We start from the raw sequence: 13,295 nt of genomic DNA, 5'->3' as shown, positions 1-13,295 counted from the left end.
GTGTTGCCTTCTTGCTATTTTGCACTGAAACTTCATCCTAATTCTAATATTTTCTAATATAGATTGTAAACTCTTGTGATGGAGGTGCGTCTTTATACGTATGAGATGCCAGTTCCCCCACGGGTGAGAACTATCTCCTGTCCATCTCCATTCCATCAAAACATTTACAGATCTAAGAGGCCATCAACGTGAGTGTGGAATTGTCATTATGCTAATATGGGCAGGGAAAGATACCCAGCTTATCCTGTGTACACAGGGCAGTGACTGTTGTGAAGAAAAAAACAAGGGTTGAAAGTTTTAATTTTTTTAGTCAGAAAATGAGGAGCTTTCTATGCAGGTATCAGGAAGATCATGTTCCCTTTTCCTCCTTAAAGCCAACACTTGTGGGTCATTAAGAGCCCATCCTAGGGCATCTTGCAGACCCTTTCTTTGGTGTCACTTGCTATTCCTGCTTAGTTAATTAACGGGCACTGTGGAGTCTCATGCTGCAGGGCCCTGAGGGGGTGTGATTCTCCTGTGGGTTCAGATGGCAGCAGCTGATTCAATACCCTGTGACTCAGGCTCTGACGCTGACGAGACGGGTGTATCTTCCTCTTTGGAATTCCCGTGTGTTGTTCTCACCAGCTGGGCCACAGGGTTCCAAGAATGAGGTCCTCCCTGGAAGAGGTAAGGGCTGGAAAATATCTCTGGATTCTTCTAGTAAAGGAATCTGTCCCCTAGTGAGTCACAATAATTCAATACCTTACAGGAGGCAGAGGGATCTCCTGGATATGGCATTGCACGGGGAGACAGGAGAACGGGACTATATCCCTGCCTCTGCCCACCTGTGTGATCTTGGTCAAGTCACTTCACCTCCCTACGCCTCTTTCCCTTCCAACCTTTTATCCGTCTAGATGGAAATCTTTGGGGCAAGTGCCATATGTTTGTACAGCACCTAGCAATAAGTTTGCTCTCGTTGTTGGGGCCTCTAGGAGGTACAGGTTTCACAGTATCACCCGTATTAGTCTGTATCTGCAAAAAGAACAGGAGTAGTTGTGGCACCTTTGAGCCTAACAAATTGAGCATAAGGTTTCATGAGCTACAGCCCACTTCCCACAAAAGCTTATTCTCAAATAAATTTGTTAATCTCTAAGATGCCACACGTTCTCCTGTTCTTTTTTCTAGGAGGTTCAGTCATTTAAATCATGAAATAAAAAAAATCGTCTACCACTCTTTTGAGACATGGACAGGTGATTGCTTTCCCCTCTGGGGTCGCTGGCATCCCATATATATCAAGATGGACCCTGCCACAGCAGCTTGCCATCTGTATTAGAAAATACAAGAACTGAAATAAAATTTGAGAGCAAAATGGCAAGAAGCCACCCCTAAGTGATGACACAATGTCAGATAATAATGAGCCAAACACCATATCAGTAGGAATCTCCTGACAAATATTTATTCTAGCAGAATTAACAGGGTGGGCTGGATCTGAAGTATCCTTCTGCTAAAAAGACTTGAGAATCCATGAATCCAAGGTCACCTCTGTGTCTATAGCTGCCTGGGTGGTATATCATGAAGGGAAGTTGTACATTAGCAGGAACGAAGAAATACCCATAATGGCTCAGAGCAAAGATCCATCCCGCCCAGTGTCCTGTCTCCTACAGCAACCAGTACCAGATGCCTCAAAGGAAGATGGAAGACAGTCTGAAGAAGGAATTTATGGAAAAGCAAAGAATCCTGGTGTTAATTGAATTGCCTTTTTCTAATGTCGACTCTGTGGATCAGGCAGAGAACTTCCAAACAGCATTTCCTCTAATATGGAACGTGCATCCGCTTAAAATAATTATTTAAAATAATTAGCAACATTAGTGATGCAAATGAGCAATTGAAGGCTGTGTGATTCGAGCGAGACATACCTGTGGGGTGCCTCATTTCCGTGGAGCAGGCCATGGAAACCATATAAAAAGGCTCATGACCCAGTGCTCCTCAATTCACTCGGCTTCTTCATTTGCTCCAGTTGGTGACTTGGTAAGTCTTGTTCTTAATATTGAGAGCTAACTTCATGGCTGGGCTTCATTTCAGGCTTTCCTTTCCTCGCTGTTCACAAGAGCACTTTGCGTAAGTATCTTGCTGTGATTTCTCTAATCCCATTGCAGGGTGCAGGAAGGGATTTCAGTCCATTCTCTGTCAGGGTTGTTCTTTCTCAAGTGGTTTGCAATGGCAATGCTCTCTTGACAGAAATGTTTCCCACGGCACCAAGCTCTGTTTGTGCTGAATGTTCTCCGTCCATGATTTACGCAGCCCTTTCTAAATCAGGAGATTCAATTAGTGGGTGTGACAGGGAATTACAGGGCGGGGCTCAGAGTTTCAGAAGAGAGAAGTGGGAAAGGAAAACCTCTAGGCGGAGGGAGCGGTCGGAGATTTGAGGGCAAAGGAGTAAGATGCGTCTGCAAGTAACTCAGACTGACACGATATGGAGGGGATATAGCCCCTGCAGTCTCACTGCCCGATTCCTCACGAGCGAAAACCTGCTCAATTCTGTGGATGTCAATGGAGCTCCACTGATTTACACCAGCTGCAGAGCTGGAGGGGAACAGAAGAGAATCTAAAGGCCTTGCCTGCGCACACATCCTCCCAATGAAAGGAAGGCAGTAAGTAGATTCAAGGAATCACCACCCATAAAAATCAAGCTGCTCTGTACTGGAAATGCAACTCCAGATACATTCGTGCAGCCTCAGGACCTGGGAAGAGAACATTTGCACAAATGCACTTCCATTTGCCACCTGCACGTTCAGAAGCACTGAGTGGTTTATTTAACTCTTCTAGCAGAAAAATATTTGAATGCAGTAATGATCAATGGTTACCAATACTGCTCAACCCATTCTGTATCTCTCGCCCTGCCATTAATCTCAGGATAACTCTTTCAATCTTAGAGTACATTTTGCACCGAATGTTTTGCTTTCTCTGCAGAGATATTTTACTGGTCAGAAGAGTGTTTTGCTTAGGTATCTTGAGGTTATTTCACGAATCCCATTGCAGACCTTTAGAATGGGATTTCAGTCCATCCTCCCCTATGTTTGCTCTTTCTGAAGCGTTTGGCAATGGTAATGCTCTCTCTGGAGAAGTGTTCCCAGTGCACCAGGCTCTGATTCTGCTGAATGTTCTGGTGCATGAGGCTAATGAGAAAATGATGCTGTTTGTTTTGATTTTGCAAACCTTGAAGCCTACTTTGTCTTTCAGTTTTGCCCACGTCCAGGAAGATGGTTTACCAGCAGCAATGCAAACAGACCTGCCTGCCTCCTCCTTGCTGTGTGACCAAGTGCACTACCAAATGCCTGGATCCCTGCTGCAAAGTCTGTGTGACCAAGTGTGTGACAAAATGCGTGGATCCTTGCTGTAAAGTCTGCGTGAAGAAGTGTACTACATGCGTGCATCCATGTCCATGCCCGTGCCCTGAAAAGTGCATTCCGTGCCCTGAAAAGTGCATTCCGTGCCCTGAAAAGTGCATTCCGTGCCCTGAAAAGTGCATTCCGTGCCCTCCATGCCCTGAAAAATGCCCCCCCGTGCAGCACTGCTGCAAAGAAAAGAAGCTCTGTTAGGACCCATGGAACCTCGGACATCTACAGAATGAGAATGAATTACAGCCCCTCGCGCCGAAACTCTCTCCTCGCTCCGCTGGTCTGGCATTCCCCTCGCAGTGGGACGTGTTTCTAGGAACGTGTCCACTCTCTATCCGCACACTGCGCACCGTTTCTGCTTTTCCTCTCCAAAGGTCAATGCCTCCCCTTGTAACGAGTAACTGACCGTCTTTGTGCCCCTGGGATGTCAGCTGTTCCTGGGAGAGATCCTGTAACACTTGTGCTTTCAACTCTTTTTCCTGTGGGAGATTTTCCTCCTTTTTTCTCTTATCCCATCATGTCTTTTAATGGAGACGTGCTCCAATAAAATTTGTGATTCCTGGCATCGTCTGCCTCCTGGTGTTTCATTCTCCTTTGCAGAAGGACCTGCTGCAGAAGTCTCCATACTGTGGGCCAAAGCTCTGAAATGAGGTCTTATTAGGTCAGCTGAGCCTACCTCCAATTTATTTTTTATTGTGGTAGATACCGAGTAGACCCCACGGGGACTTGGCCGTCCTAGAAAACCATTGGAAGTCAAGGAAACAAGGCCTCTTTTAAGAGACTAGATCTTAATCTTCCACAGAATTCATGCCTCCTTCAATAGGGGGTTACTGATGCTATCCATAAGCACAGCCATGGATTATACATTATGGGGGAGACTTTTGCAAGCACCACGTGCAATCAGGCATTGCCTTTCAAAATGTACACCTCTGTTTCACATTTCTTGGAAACTCGATTGCTGTATTCCCCTATCTACATTTTCACCTTTAAATTGCATAAGGTGAGAAGAGACCATTGCCATCTAGACTGACATCCTGTACGATAATGCACAGAGAATTTCACCCAGTCACCCCTGTATACTTATACCCCATATCTTGTGATTCTCTAAGGCGTCTCTGCCAGAAAGGTCTTGATCTGAAGACTTTTAGTGATGGAGGATCCTCCCCCTTCCCTTGCAATGTTTTTCCAATGGTTAAGCAACCTCCCTGTCAAAAATTCACACATCTCACATCCCTTTGCAAGTTATTTTTCCTCCTCTTGCTTAGCTCATGTTCTCCTGAGCTTTGTTCCTTATTTCACTGACGGTTCCAGGGGTTTATCCTTTCACAGACTGTTAATTCTCTTATGGGATCAGGACCTTCTCATGTAGGATGTAACTGACTGCGTAGTCAACCCTCAGATATTGCTCACATCCGAGACACTCACTCTGTACAATTCCACCGTCACGTCTTCAGCACTGGAATAATTTCATTCCCCAGCTTCCATCCAACCTCGAATTATTGTTGCGTTGAAATGTAACTTGCTCTTCCTGGAATCATCTGCCTCCTGGTGTTTGCTTTGCCCTCTCTTTGTCTCTTTAATCACTGCTTGGCTCCTGTCTCACCCATTTCAAGCTCTCTTGTGTTTTGCTTTAAAAGACCCACATCGCATGAAAAGAGGGGAAAGAAAATTTCCGCGATAAGCCTGGGTGACTTCGTAGAAACGCAGAAACCTAAAAAGAAAGAAAGGAGAAAAGACCATTGTCATAAATATAAAGGGAAGGGTAATCCCCTTTAAAATCCCTCCTGGCCAGAGGAAAAACCCTTTCACCTGTAAAGGGTTAAGAGGCTAGGATAACCTCGCTCGCACCTGACCAAAATGACCAATGAGGAGAGAAGGTACTTTCAAAAGCTGGGAGGAGGGAGAAAAACAAAGGGTCTGTGTCTGTCTGTGTGATGCTTTTGCCGGGGACAGAACAGGAATGGAGTCTTAGAATGTAGTAAGTAATCTAGCTAGAGATGCGTTAGATTATGATTTCTTTGAATGGCTGAGAAATTAAGCTGTGCTGAATAGAATGAAGATTCCTGTCTGTGTGTCTTTTTGTAACTTAAGGTTTTGCCTAGAGGGATTCTCTATGTTTTGAACCTAATTACCCTGTAAGGTACTTACCATCCTGATTTTACAGAGCTGATTCTTTTTTACTTCTCTTAAAATCCTTCTTTTCAGAAACTGAATGCTTTTCATTGTTCTTAAGACCCAAGGGTTTGGGTTTGTGTTCACCTATGCAAATTGGTGAGGATTTTTACCAAAGCTTCCCCAGGAAGTGGGGTTCAAGGGTTGGGAGGATTTTGCGGGGAAAGACATTTCCAAACAACACTTTCCTAATAAATAAAGCCAGATAAACGTTTGGTGGTGGCAGTGGAAGTCCAAGGGCAAAGGGTAAAATAGTTTGTACCTTGGGGAAGTTTTAACCTAAGCTGCTAAAAGTAAGCTTAGGAGGTTTTCATTCAGGTCCCCACATCTGTACCCTAGAATTCAGAGTGGGGAAGGAACCTTGACAACCATTGGAGCATTTCTTACACTGCAGTGTTCTCTGGGTGCCACAAATAATTCAACTCGCATCAGCCAAGCCCTCCCAGCTCTTTGCCAGCCTTTCATCTAAGGGTTTGTCAGTGCTGGTGAAGTACAGGTGAGCTGTTATTATTACTTCAAATTTCATTAGCTCTTCGAGGCCCCCCCTGAGACCGGGGCCACAGTGCGTCAAGGGCTGAGCAGACATGCAACAGGAAACAGTCCCTTCTCCTGAAGGTGATAGAATCTGGGGCATAATCCTGGAATAGAGGTAAGGCCAAGGAGCATCATTAGTGGTCCAGGACCCCATTGTGCTAGGGGCTGTACAAACACATAAGGAAACTATGGTTCTGGTCTCAAGTAGCTTACAATTATGGAAATCTCTGCAACAGTCTCTCTTTTGAAAGCAAGCAAGCAAGCAAGCAAGAAAGAAAACCACCCTATGATCAGTTAAAAGGGAACATGAGCTTCCTGACACATGTATGGTAAGTTCTCATTCCATGATTTAAATCAATTAAAACTCCTGTCATTCTTGTTCAGAATGCTCATCACGCTGTATAAAGAGGATAACATGGGTGACTTTTCCCGTCCATATTGGGGTAATTATAATTGCAAACTCAGACTGAGGGCACCTTAGATATGTAAACATTTTTAACATAAGGGAGATAAACAAGATTTTGCTCTCACCACTGGGCGCACTGACATCCCATATGTATAAGGATAGACACCTGTCCAGCACAAAGGTCTTAAAATAGAGGATGTTGAAGAGAAGCTATTAAAGTTAGACATTTTTAAAGAAGGAGGTCCAGATAACTCAAATGCAAGAGTTTTACAAGAGCTGGTTGAGGAGGTCACTGGACCATGGCTGGAAGCTGAAGCTCGAAAAATTCAGGCTGGAAATAAGGCGTAAAATATTAACAGGGAGTGTGATTAGGCATTGGAACCATTTGCCAGCCGTGGTTGTGGATTCTCCATCACTGAGAAGTTTTAAATCAAGACCGGATGTTTGTCCAATGTCTATGCTTTAGAAGTTATTCCGGGTTAGTTCTGTGGCCAGTGTTGGACAAGAGATCAGATGAGGTGATCAGAGTGGTCCCTTCTGGCCTTGGAATCGATGAATGTCGAGTGTATTCGATTGGTTTTGAAGGAGAAAGAAGTTGCATCGCAAAATAGCAGGAAGCCACTACTAAGCGAAGACACAATGTCAGATGATAAGGACCCCAGATATGTCTTCTAGCAGGACTAACAGAGTGGAGACTGTCCTACTGCTAAAATTACTGGGGTGTTCATTATTCCAACATCAACTCCATGTTTATAGAAGCGTGGAGGGGAGCTGCAGATTAGCAGGAATGGAGAAATACCCATAGCAGGTCAGACCACAGATCAGTCTAGGCCAGGATCGTGTCTCTGACAGTGAGCACCCCAAGATATCTCAGAAGAAGGTGCAAGAACGCCTGTGAAGGGGAATTTATGGAAATACGTAAGAGTCCATTTTAGAAAGCAAATAAGCCAGTTCTTTGTTGAATTGTTTTTTTCCCATTGGAATTACGTGGGTCAGGCGCAAGAACTTACAAACAGCATTTGCTCAGACACTGTCACGTGTGTTTCCTTAAAATAATTATAACTAATTGTTAAAATACTTTTTAAAAATCTTGATGCAAGCAAGTAATTGAAGGATCTGTAGGTGGAGGAAGTTTGCATTGTTAAAAATCACATCTGTATATCACTAGCCTGTCTCATTTCTGGGCACCCAGCCCTGGTAAGCATATAAAAAATCTCCCACATAATATCTGATCCATGCCAGTGTTTACGGATAGCATCAGTCATCCCTGACTGAAGGGGGTGCGAATACTGTGGAAAATCAAGATCTTTTCTCGTCACGGTTTCTTCTTTTGCTCAACCGGACATTGATGTTCTAGCACGGCCAAGCTCCTGTGAGCTCTCTTTAGTACCCATAAAAATAGAAACTGAATTGGAGGTGGGGTTGGCTAACTTAACAAGGCCTCATTTCAAAGCTTTGCCCACCCCACCCTCCCGGCATGGTGGCTTTTGCAGCAGGTCCTTTCTCAGCTGAATCAGAGCTCGGGGGTACCACACAGTCCTTTCTCTTGACATACTGATTAGTTGTTAGGGTCGTATATAAGTCAAATCCCCAAAGAATCAGGACAGTCCCGATAAAATCAGGACATTTGGTCACGCTAAGCCTGACGCACCCTTCACTAAAGAGAAGTTGCAGCGCAAGGCTGGTCGCTGGTGGCAGTAGTTGAATATTGCCGAATATTAGGATACCAGCTTGTGGGCGTCGGCAGGATGGTCAGGCCGAAGTGCTAAACAGGTATCAGTGGGACCCCAAAATCATGAGAATTAAAAAAAACGAAATTGTTTTGCGGCCCAGCTGCTGCAACGGGCAGAACCCCTCTGAGAGCTGAGCTGGTCCGGCCCCCACTGGTGCAGCGCACCTGGATACCCCCTGGGAATTCAGGCCCTGTCGCACACACACAACAGACAGCAGACGGGGGAGGCGCTGAGCAGGGGACACAGGCTGCTGCTGTCTGACTGTTTCAGTCCCACAGAGGCAGAGACCCGGCCTGTCTCCCCTGTACCCAGCTGCCTCCGCTCCTCCTTGCTCCCTCTGTCCCCATGACTTCTTCTGGGCACCAGCCACCACTTCCTAGGGAAGGGTCTTTTTAAAAGGAAACCCAAAGAAGGAGAATCTGGCTCTGAGCGCATATGAGTGCTGAAGAGATGAAACACCAGGAGGCTGACGATGTCGTAAATTGTAGCTTTTATTGCTCTACATTAAAAGACGGGATGGGAAAAGAGAACAAGGGTGAAAATCTCCCACAGGAAAGAGTCTACAGCACAAATCTTACAGGATCTCTCCCAGCACAGCTGATATCCCAGGGCACAATGACGGTCAGTTACTCGTTACAAGGGAAGGCATTGACCTCTCGATAGGAGAGACAGAACAGTGCGCAGTATGTGGACAGAGACTGGAAACGTTCCCAGAAACACGTCCCACTGCAAGGGGAATGGCAGACCAGCGGAGCGAGGAGAGAGCTACTGTGCGAGGGGCTGTAATTCATTTTCATTCCATAGTTGTCGGTGGTTCCGTGGGCCCTACCAGAACTTCTTTTCTTTGCAGCAGTGCTCCACAGGTGGGCATTTTGGAAAGCACGGAGGACATGGAGCACACTTTTGAGGGCACGGGCACGGGCATGGATGCACGCATGTAGTGCACTTCTTCACGCAGACTTTACAGCAAGGATCCATGCATTTTTTCACACACTTGGTCACACAGACTTTGCAGCAGGGATCCAGGCACTTGGTAGTACACTTGGTCACACAGCAAGGAGGAGGCAGGCAGGTCTGTTTGCATTGCTGCTGGTAAACCATCTTCCTGGACGTGGGCAAACCTGAAAGACAAAGGAGATTTCAGGGTTTGCAAAATCAAGGCAAACAGCATCATCTTCTCCTGAGCATCGTGCACCGGAACATTCAGCAGAATCAGAGGCTGGTGCACAAGGAAAACTTCTCCACAGAGAGCATTCCCATTGCAAACCACTTCAGAAAGAACAAACATGGGGGAGGATGGACTGATATCCCATTCCCATGGCCTGCAATGGGATTCGTGAAATAGCCACAAGATAGTTTAGCAAAACATTCTTCTGAGCAGCAAGGACAGGAAAGCCAAAAATAAAGCCCAACCTTAAAGTTAGCTCCCAATCATCAGAAGGAGACTTACCCAATTCACCTACAGGAGCTAGTAAAGATTTCGAGTCGATTGAGAAGCATTGTGATGCGAGCCTTTTTATATGGTTTCCATGGCCTGGCATCCGGAAACGAGAGATCCTAGAGGTATGCAAATATGATTTGAATAAAGTAACTTGCTCCAATTAAACATCCTTCAACTATTTGTTTGCATCATTATTTTTAATAATTAGTTTAAGTGGACACACGTGTCATCTTTGAGGAAACGCCTGACCTACAAAATTCATATTAGAAATACAATTCAATGAACAACTGCATTGTTTGCTTAAAAATGGTCTTTATGGATTTCCATTCCTTCCTTCTGCAGGCTTTTGCATCTTCCTCTGAGGCATCTGGTACTGCTCACTTGCAGAGAGAAGATAGTGGCCTGGATGGATCTCTGAGCTGATCCACTAGGGGTATTCCTCTGCTCCTACTAATGTACATCTCCCGTCCATGATACACCACGCATGTCTCTATGGGCACAGAGCTGATGCTGGGCTCATGAATTCCTTGGTAGTTTGAGCAGTAGGAGACTCCAAATGCAGCCTACTCGCCGCTGTTACTCCTGCTAGAGGGAATATTGGTCAGGTGTTTCCTGAGAAGAAGCTTGGGTCTTTGTTATGTGACATTGTGTCTTTACCTCGTGTTGCCTTCTTGCTATTTTGCACTGAAACTTCATCCTAATTCTAATATTTTCTAATATAGATTGTAAACTCTTGTGATGGAGGTGCGTCTTTATACGTATGAGATGCCAGTTCCCCCACGGGTGAGAACTATCTCCTGTCCATCTCCATTCCATCAAAACATTTACAGATCTAAGAGGCCATCAACGTGAGTGTGGAATTGTCATTATGCTAATATGGGCAGGGAAAGATACCCAGCTTATCCTGTGTACACAGGGCAGTGACTGTTGTGAAGAAAAAAACAAGGGTTGAAAGTTTTAATTTTTTTAGTCAGAAAATGAGGAGCTTTCTATGCAGGTATCAGGAAGATCATGTTCCCTTTTCCTCCTTAAAGCCAACACTTGTGGGTCATTAAGAGCCCATCCTAGGGCATCTTGCAGACCCTTTCTTTGGTGTCACTTGCTATTCCTGCTTAGTCAATTAACGGGCACTGTGGAGTCTCATGCTGCAGGGCCCTGAGGGGGTGTGATTCTCCTGTGGGTTCAGATGGCAGCAGCTGATTCAATACCCTGTGACTCAGGCTCTGACGCTGACGAGACGGGTGTATCTTCCTCTTTGGAATTCCCGTGTGTTGTTCTCACCAGCTGGGCCACAGGGTTCCAAGAATGAGGTCCTCCCTGGAAGAGGTAAGGGCTGGAAAATATCTCTGGATTCTTCTAGTAAAGGAATCTGTCCCCTAGTGAGTCACAATAATTCAATACCTTACAGGAGGCAGAGGGATCTCCTGGATATGGCATTGCACGGGGAGACAGGAGAACGGGACTATATCCCTGCCTCTGCCCACCTGTGTGATCTTGGTCAAGTCACTTCACCTCCCTACGCCTCTTTCCCTTCCAACCTTTTATCCGTCTAGATGGAAATCTTTGGGGCAAGTGCCATATGTTTGTACAGCACCTAGCAATAAGTTTGCTCTCGTTGTTGGGGCCTCTAGGAGGTACAGGTTTCACAGTATCACCCGTATTAGTCTGTATCTGCAAAAAGAACAGGAGTAGTTGTGGCACCTTTGAGCCTAACAAATTGAGCATAAGGTTTCATGAGCTACAGCCCACTTCCCACAAAAGCTTATTCTCAAATAAATTTGTTAATCTCTAAGATGCCACACGTTCTCCTGTTCTTTTTTCTAGGAGGTTCAGTCATTTAAATCATGAAATAAAAAAAATCGTCTACCACTCTTTTGAGACATGGACAGGTGATTGCTTTCCCCTCTGGGGTCGCTGGCATCCCATATATATCAAGATGGACCCTGCCACAGCAGCTTGCCATCTGTATTAGAAAATACAAGAACTGAAATAAAATTTGAGAGCAAAATGGCAAGAAGCCACCCCTAAGTGATGACACAATGTCAGATAATAATGAGCCAAACACCATATCAGTAGGAATCTCCTGACAAATATTTATTCTAGCAGAATTAACAGGGTGGGCTGGATCTGAAGTATCCTTCTGCTAAAAAGACTTGAGAATCCATGAATCCAAGGTCACCTCTGTGTCTATAGCTGCCTGGGTGGTATATCATGAAGGGAAGTTGTACATTAGCAGGAACGAAGAAATACCCATAATGGCTCAGAGCAAAGATCCATCCCGCCCAGTGTCCTGTCTCCTACAGCAACCAGTACCAGATGCCTCAAAGGAAGATGGAAGACAGTCTGAAGAAGGAATTTATGGAAAAGCAAAGAATCCTGGTGTTAATTGAATTGCCTTTTTCTAATGTCGACTCTGTGGATCAGGCAGAGAACTTCCAAACAGCATTTCCTCTAATATGGAACGTGCATCCGCTTAAAATAATTATTTAAAATAATTAGCAACATTAGTGATGCAAATGAGCAATTGAAGGCTGTGTGATTCGAGCGAGACATACCTGTGGGGTGCCTCATTTCCGTGGAGCAGGCCATGGAAACCATATAAAAAGGCTCATGACCCAGTGCTCCTCAATTCACTCGGCTTCTTCATTTGCTCCAGTTGGTGACTTGGTAAGTCTTGTTCTTAATATTGAGAGCTAACTTCATGGCTGGGCTTCATTTCAGGCTTTCCTTTCCTCGCTGTTCACAAGAGCACTTTGCGTAAGTATCTTGCTGTGATTTCTCTAATCCCATTGCAGGGTGCAGGAAGGGATTTCAGTCCATTCTCTGTCAGGGTTGTTCTTTCTCAAGTGGTTTGCAATGGCAATGCTCTCTTGACAGAAATGTTTCCCACGGCACCAAGCTCTGTTTGTGCTGAATGTTCTCCGTCCATGATTTACGCAGCCCTTTCTAAATCAGGAGATTCAATTAGTGGGTGTGACAGGGAATTACAGGGCGGGGCTCAGAGTTTCAGAAGAGAGAAGTGGGAAAGGAAAACCTCTAGGCGGAGGGAGCGGTCGGAGATTTGAGGGCAAAGGAGTAAGATGCGTCTGCAAGTAACTCAGACTGACACGATATGGAGGGGATATAGCCCCTGCAGTCTCACTGCCCGATTCCTCACGAGCGAAAACCTGCTCAATTCTGTGGATGTCAATGGAGCTCCACTGATTTACACCAGCTGCAGAGCTGGAGGGGAACAGAAGAGAATCTAAAGGCCTTGCCTGCGCACACATCCTCCCAATGAAAGGAAGGCAGTAAGTAGATTCAAGGAATCACCACCCATAAAAATCAAGCTGCTCTGTACTGGAAATGCAACTCCAGATACATTCGTGCAGCCTCAGGACCTGGGAAGAGAACATTTGCACAAATGCACTTCCATTTGCCACCTGCACGTTCAGAAGCACTGAGTGGTTTATTTAACTCTTCTAGCAGAAAAATATTTGAATGCAGTAATGATCAATGGTTACCAATACTGCTCAACCCATTCTGTATCTCTCGCCCTGCCATTAATCTCAGGATAACTCTTTCAATCTTAGAGTACATTTTGCACCGAATGTTTTGCTTTCTTCTGCAGAGATATTTTACTGGTCAGAAGA

This window comes from Lepidochelys kempii, chromosome 24 (genome assembly GCF_965140265.1).
Source record: "Lepidochelys kempii isolate rLepKem1 chromosome 24, rLepKem1.hap2, whole genome shotgun sequence".
In the NCBI taxonomy this organism is placed as follows: Eukaryota; Metazoa; Chordata; order Testudines; family Cheloniidae; genus Lepidochelys; species Lepidochelys kempii.
The sequence above is the reverse complement of the archived record's forward strand: the minus strand, read 5'-3'. Positions refer to the sequence as shown.